This window comes from Triticum dicoccoides, chromosome 3A (assembly GCF_002162155.2).
Source record: "Triticum dicoccoides isolate Atlit2015 ecotype Zavitan chromosome 3A, WEW_v2.0, whole genome shotgun sequence".
NCBI classification, from domain to species: domain Eukaryota; kingdom Viridiplantae; phylum Streptophyta; class Magnoliopsida; order Poales; family Poaceae; genus Triticum; species Triticum dicoccoides.
In genome coordinates this window covers 267422926-267430924 of record NC_041384.1, presented here as the reverse complement: position 1 = coordinate 267430924, position 7999 = coordinate 267422926, and positions in this window count along the sequence as shown.

The following is a 7999-nucleotide window of genomic DNA, read 5'->3' as shown; positions in this document are numbered from 1 at the left end:
CCCCGATTGCTAGTGTGCTCTCTCCCTTGTTCGCTAGGGAGAGATAGATTGCACCGGCGCGGAGAGGCCAAGGCGCGATGGTGGACGCCGCCGTCTTTCTCTGATCCGGGGGTGAGTGAGGGAGGTGCGTCACTCGGGAGAGAGCACACTAGCACTCTCTCATCACCCAAGCGCCTCCACCGCTACCGTCACGCCACGGGCCTCCTGCAATCTGCCCTCGTCAGTTCTGTTCAAGGGGGATCTGGCCGTTGACTGCTAGTGCTTCCCCTCCCTAGGTGGTGAGTGTTCTTTTCCCTCTTCGTCTCCATCTCCATCTCCCTCTCTACCCCTCCCCCATCCAGGGGCGGATCCAATGGGTGTTTCATGGGTGCCATGCCCCCCTCCCCCATTGAAAATGCAAAGTATAACCCCCTATATAGTAGTTAGGCTAATTTGTGTGTACTATCTGTGTTTAAATACGAGAGTATAAGCCTGGCACCCCCTCTAGTTCTGTTCTAGATCCGCCACTACCCCCATCAGTGCTATCGTTTGTTGATTTGTTCCTTTTCCCTTTTCCATTCAGATCATCCATAAGGCCCATAACTTGTGGTAGTACTTCTATCCAGCAAGGAGCGCTTTGGTTGGGAGCTCGAGCTCGAGCAGAACGTAAGATATGGTTCCTGTAATAGTGTATTTTGTGCATTGTATAGAGTGTATTGAACAATTGCGAAATTGTATTACTAATTCTTATAGTGAAAAATTAGATGTAAGGTCACAACAGATAGTTTTCTAGCAATTCTGTACTTGAATCGACAAAATCTGGTTGACATATAATCTAGTAGACATTTGTGAGTATGAAATTTGCTCCTCTTCTCTGATGATGACTTCGCCGGTAATTTTATTTTTCTTATATTGCTATATCATTTTGTGCTTCTAACGTTTTTCTGCACCATTCGAGCTAGTATGTTTTGCATCAAAAAATTAAAAGTGCACCACGCTTTTTCATCAAATATTCATCTATAGGTTGTATGACTTTTATTTTATTAAACCTCCCTGGGCCATTCGTGAGAGGGAGGTTAAGGATCTCTTTTACAATGTAAATATTCAGTTTTTTGTAATGATTTTCGCAATAGCTTTTCTTGTGGGTCTGGCAATTATGTAAAGATATTTGACAATAGCACAAACTGACGAAGTTCTTGACCATGTCTGTGTAATTTGTACATAGTAAGGATACTATGCTCTAGGTTGCAGATCATTTACGTGGTATTGTAAGGATTAAAACATATTTATTCATGCCTCAAATTTATGTTGCCCTTTTTTATTGAAAGCAAAGACTGCTTTCTCGTGACTCTTGTTTGAAAATTTATCTCTTAGGTCGAATTAGCTCATGGTGGAAGAGGTTAATCTTACTCGTATGATCGCCCAAGCAGCATTAGCAATGGACGCCATGGAGGCGTTTCTAGGTGCTCTGAGTACCAAGGTTTGTACTTCTGTCTTGTTAATGAGTTCACTGTAATCCAATTTACGGCGTGGAAGATGTATTGTTTCATATGGATCTTTGTGGAAGTTCCTCTGATGTGTTATTGTAATCCAATTTTGTTTCAAGCACACCAACTGAGTTTTAGATCTTTATTTTATATGGGTCCTAGATTTCCATTAAATCTCTCCCTAATAATAAAGCACGAGTTAAAACTGCTGAGTTAAAACTATAGTATATTCATCCACACATTTTTATTTTTGGTGGAAAGTAAATATAGGTAGAACATTCAGCAGTACAAACACAACTAGCTGAAGTCAGTGATATAAGTTATATTCTGTTCTGAAAATAGAACATCTAAAACACATGTGCTTTATGTGATGGCTTAGTTCCTCCCTAGTTTTCCTTTTTAAATTCATCCTAATTTACTAAACCTTCTAGTTCTGTTATCTGGGCTAGACCTCCACATGTGTGTTTTATGTGATGGTTAAGTTCCTCTAGAGATTACCTTGAAATTTGGAATTTCAAAGTCTTCCTGCGATTACTAATTACCAAGATATCATGTGGTGACCATTGCTGTCGCAGTGATGTGGTGTAGTCAGCATGTGTTGTGCAGTTTAAGTTTTGGATGTCATGCCTGAGCTACTTTTTATCTCCTCCTATGATTACTAATTATCCTGAAACACCAGAGCACGAGAAAAAGGAGGTGACCTTTTGTTATGCTCTTGTTTTTGCTAAATGAACTTGGTTCTCTTTCTCTGTCCACCTTTAGATCGACAGAGTAGCATCTTACACCATAATTTAGCCGCACAAAACTTAAATCTGAGTAATATTGACGGTTCTCAACATTGTGGCACCGATCGATGCCCCCCCCTCACACACACCCGTAGTTGAGTTCTTTCTGATTGCTTTAGTCTCAGTATCCTACCCATCAAATCCGAGTTATACTGATATGGAACTCGATCTCCTTGTGGAATTTTAATTTTGCGTTTTGTTATATTTATAATGGGGCATCGTATTATTAACTTACTTTTATTCTCCATACACTGAATGCAAATGAGGTAGTTTGTGTTTTTATTCTCTGTTTTGCACAAGTGGCGTGGAACTGTTTCCATGCTTTTTGTTATCTCGAAGCAACAACAGGGATATATCATACATGAGGGTACTTAAAGTCCAGCTAGGAAACAAAATAGCTTTGAATACCAAACTCAAGAACCTACTTTTGTAAGTTGACTTTTAGTGCTGCCACTATCGTGAACTATATGCAGCATGGAGCACTCTAATTATTCTTCTGCATTGTTCTCTATCTCTACAACTACTGTAGAGCAGGCTGAAGCGATGGCATGTATGACTGCATCTCAATACTATTTGGTACATAGTATATTGGTCCCAGCCTACTTGCTATAAATGCCTGATTTTGATGGATTTTGTTCATGGATTTGATTATGCAATTTAGAGTTTGTACCCTTCTGAGCCAAGTTCAACAGAGTATATCATCCAGTACTAGCAATTTCAATTATCATGGTGTATTAAAGTCAAAGCTAAACCCACTATGAACTACTAGAAATCTGTACATCTACTGAAAGAGTCACACACACACACACACACATATATATAGTTTTCAGTTGTATGTTTTTTTGGAACAAGTGTTGGAATATGGGCAATCGTACAAAGTAAATGATGCATTTCCTTTCGAATGGATAGAAAAAAAGTGGGCGGAGGGCTTCTATGGCACAGCCATGGCTACTGCTGGAAGTTGATTGTTGGTCTTCATTTCCTGAAATGCTATTTTTATAGATTAGGCACATGTATTCCTCATTTTGTGTTGTTGTGTGTGCACAGTGCACATGTGAATTCTGCCTGCATTCAATTTCATAAATTAATTGAGCATTCTAATAATTGAGACTTCTTTAACTTCTGTAGGGCGCAAACATAAGGATTGTCCTCACAATGAACCATGAAGCCAGCGATCCACTTCAACTGGATGTCTCATACTTCCATTTTTTGTCTGTCCTTCTGTAAATCTGGTGTATGGTGTCTTGGTGCTTAGAACAGGCTGAAGTGTATGTATGTGACAATTAGTTAATGGAATAAAAACTGTGTGGTGCACCTGATGTATGTTGCCTTGGTGATTATGCTTTAGAACACATGAACTATATGTACGCAACAATTAGTACCATATGTTAACTACAGTTGTGGTTTCCCAACCAAAATGTTGATCAAATATTGGTCTTTTTTGAGAGATGATCAAATATTGGTTGGAAAAAGTAAACATGGTCTGGTTGTTGGTCGGCAAAACAAATCCCGTCTAACAGTCGGTCAGGAAAGGCTAACACCAAGCCCAACAAAATGTCGGTCGAGAAAGAATTTCCTATTAGATGGTCGGTCGGGAAAGGCCAATGAATGCCCCAACAGACTGTTGGTCGGGAAAGGCCCATGGCAGGCCCAACAGACTATTGGTCGGGAAAAATAACCCTTAGCCGTCAAGCAATCGGTTGGGAAAGACATGTCGGTCGGGAATGGGCTTTCCCGTCTGGACTTTCCCCAACAAACATGATCGGTCGACAATAGTTTTTCCCAACCAACTGTTTGTTGGTGGAAGCTGTATTTCCGACCAACCTGCCTATCAAGAATGTAGTGCTGTGGTGTAGTGAATCTCCCCAAGCAGTTTTGTGAGAGGTGTTTTGAGCAAGGAGATCGAAAATGGCAGCAAAATGAGCCTGGACTCAGGTTTGAGCTGGTTATTCGTGTTTGGAGGAGGAAGATGAAGTGTATGGGTGAAAGGATAAGTGGAGGAGGGCCACCATGGGCCCACGAGGCAGGGGCACGCCCTAGAGGGGTGGGCGCGCCCTCCACCCTCGTGGGCAGGTGGTTGGCCCCCTGGTGTGTTCTCAGTTCCATAAATCCTCAAATATTCTAGAAAAAATCATATTTAATTTTTAGGGCATTTGGAGAAATTTTATTTTCGAGGTATTTTTATATTGCACGGATAATCAGATAACAGATAGAAAAATATTTATTTTTATTTTATTTAATATAAATAACAGAAAGTAAAAGTGGGGTACAGAAGGTTGTGCCTTCTAGTTTCATCCATCTCATGATCATCAAAAGGAATCCACTAACAAGGTTGATCAAGTCTTGTTAACGAACTCATTCCGAATAACATGGAACCGGAGAAATTTCGAATAACACTATGTTACCTCAACGGGGATATGCACATCCCCAATAATAAGAATATCATATTTCTTCTTGACAGTAGGAAGAGGAAATTCAAAACCTCCAAATATAATCGATGTAATTTTTCCAATAGAGTTGATACTATGAACTTGAGGTTGTTTCCTCGGAAAGTGTACTGTATGCTCATTACCATTAACATGAAAAGTGACATTGACTTTAGTGCAATCAATAATAGCCCCTGCAGTATTCAAAAAGGGTCTTCCAAGAATAATAGACATACTATGGTCCTCAGGAATATCAAGAATAACAAAGTTCGTTAAAATAGTAACGTTTGCAACTACAACAGGCACATCCTCACAAATACTGACAGGTATAGCAGTTGATTTATCAGCCATTTGCAAAGAAATTTCAGTAGGTGTCAACTTATTCAAATCAAGTCTACGATATAAAGAGAGAGGCATAACACTAACACCGGCTCCAAGATCACATAAAGAAGTTTTAACATAGTTTCTTTTAATGGAGCATGGTATAGTGGGTACTCCTGGATCTCCAAGTTTCTTTGGTATTCCACCCTTACAAGTATAGTTAGCAAGCATGGTGGAAATTTCAGCTTTCGGTATCTTTCTTTTGTAATAATATCTTTCATGTACTTAGCATACATATTTGTTTTAATCATATCAGTTAATCGCATACGCAAAAAGATAGGTCTAATCATTTCATCAAAGCGCTCAAAATGCTCATCATCCTTTTTCTTGGATGGTTTGGGAGGAAAAGGCATGGCTTTTTGAACCCATGGTTCTCTTTCTTCACCATGTTTCCTAGCAACAAAATCTTTCTTATCATAACATTGATTCTTTGATTGTGGGTTATCAAGATCAACGGCAGGTTCAATTTCTATATCATTATCATTACTAGGTTGAGCATCATTATGAACATTATTATTAACATTACCACTAGTTTCAGGTTCATTGCCGATTGTGTTTCAGCACCAGAAATAGAAAAATAATTTGGATTCTCAGGTGTTTCAACAATAGGATCACTAGAAGCATGCAAAGTCTTATCATTTTTCTTTTTCTTCTTTTTGGAAGAACTACGTGCATCTCTATTATTTCTCTGAGAATCTTGCTCAATTATCTTAGGGTGGCCTTCAGGATACAAAAGTTCCTGAGTCATTCTACCAGTTCTAGTAGCCACTCTAACAGCATAATCATTATCTTTACTTTTCAATTCATTGAGCAAATCATTTTGAGCTTTAAGTACTTGTTCTACTTGAGTGGTAACCATAGAATCATGTTTACTAATAACTTTAAGTTCACCTTTGACATTAGCCATATAATCAGCCAAGTGTCCAAGCATATTTGAATTGTATTTTAATTTTCTACCAAAATAAGCATTCAAGTCTTCTTGCTTAGCCATAAATTTATCAAACTCATCTTAGCATGGGCTAGCAATTTTAGTAAATGGGATTACAGCTTTATCATATCTAGAGAGAATTTACCTTTACTACTTGTGTCGGGTTATCAAGACCATGAGTTTCTTCAATAGGTAAAGGATTTGGATTATATGTTTCTTCAACAGGCGGTAAATTACGACCATGTATTTCTTCAATAGGAGGTATTTTCTTAGCATCTTCAATAGGAGGTAAATTCTTGACATTAGCCATATAATCACCCAAGTGCCCTTTTGCGTTTGCTGTTTGAAGCGAATGTCTCAAAGACTATCAATACTCTTGGGTGGTCGTCTTCGGGGTGCGTTGTTTCAGGGTATCCTTAATAAGGATGTCCTCGTTGCTCTTGGCTACCTGTCGTAGTATCCAACATGCTCTAAGGATGTGGGTTGCCACGGTGTCTGTTGTTGTATGTATTTTGCATGGGCCATCGTGCCACCCCTCCAGAATTGTGCCATGTCGCATTGCAGTTTTGTGTTTCTAACTGTCGGGCTGGGCGTGCCACGAGGGTGCGCCCTTTTCACCTGTAGGGGGGAGTTGAGGTGGGACCGATGGTTCCCAGGCACTCTCCATCACGCTGTATTTTTGTACAATGGTTGCTAAGTCAGCGAATTTGACTATGCGGCGTTGATTGATGGCGTTGAGTATTCCTTCACCCGCATAGTTTTTTTGCAGAACGCTGATATTGCGTCCTTGTCACGACAATCTTTTACCTTGTTCTTGAAAAGGAGGAATCTGGCCCAAAAGTGGTGGACTTTCTCCTGAGATTGTTGTTTTATGCTCATGAGAGCCTCTATGTCCGGGTGGGTGGGTGGAATTAAATCTGAACCCAGACCTAACCGGTTGTCCAGGGTTCGATGACCTTCCGGACTGGACAGTCCGGGTTCCGAAACATCTTCTGATTGTTTGGAGCCGCCGTTCGAGGCTATGTTCGAAGGGCTGGTTGCATCTTTTTGTGGGTGAGTATCCGGCTCTTTATGAACGGCGACCCGAACATAGTCCATCTTCGATATAGAAGAAGACTCGCTGTCCTGCTCCAGGACTGCCGCGATCTGGTGGGTGCCAAGTGGAGCTTCGCTTTCTCCCTGATCGGTTTTAGGCCCGATCTGATCGTAATCTGTGACGATTCCCAAAGCGTCGATGCGATCTAGGAGCTCGTTTAAGGATGAAAGCTCGACCGGATCTATCTGCTTGGAGTGTGATAACCCACAAGTAAAGGGGATTGCAACAGTTTTCGAGGGTAAAGTATTCAACCCAAATTTATTGATTTGACACAAGGGGAGCCAAACAATATTCTGAAGTATTAGCAGCTGAGTTGTCAGTTCAACCACACCTAGAAACTTAATATCTACAGCAAAGTGTTTAGTAGCAAATTAATATGATAGTGGTGATAACGGTAGCAAAAGGTAACAGAAGTAAAAGCAATGTTTATGGTATTTTGTAGTGATGATAGCAATAGCAACTGAAAAGTAAATAAGCGAAGAACAATATATGGAAAGCTCGTAGGAAATGGATCAGTGATGGAGAATTATGCCGGATGCGGTTCATCATGTAACAGTCATAACCTAGGGTGACACAGAACTAGCTCCAGTTCATTGATATAATGTAGGCATGTATTCGAAATATAGTCATACATGCTTATGGAAAAGAACTTGCATGACATCTTTTGTCCTACCCTCCCGTGGCAGTGGGGTCCTTGCGGAAACTAAGGGATATTAAGGCCTCCTTTTAATAGAGAACCGGAACAAAGCATTAACACATGGTGAATACATGAACTCATCAAACTACGGTCATCACCGGTAAGTATCCCGATTATTGTCACTTCGGGGTTAATGGATCATAACACATAATAGGTGACTATAGACTTGCAAGATAGGATCAAGAACACTCATATATTAATGAAAACATAATAGGTTCAG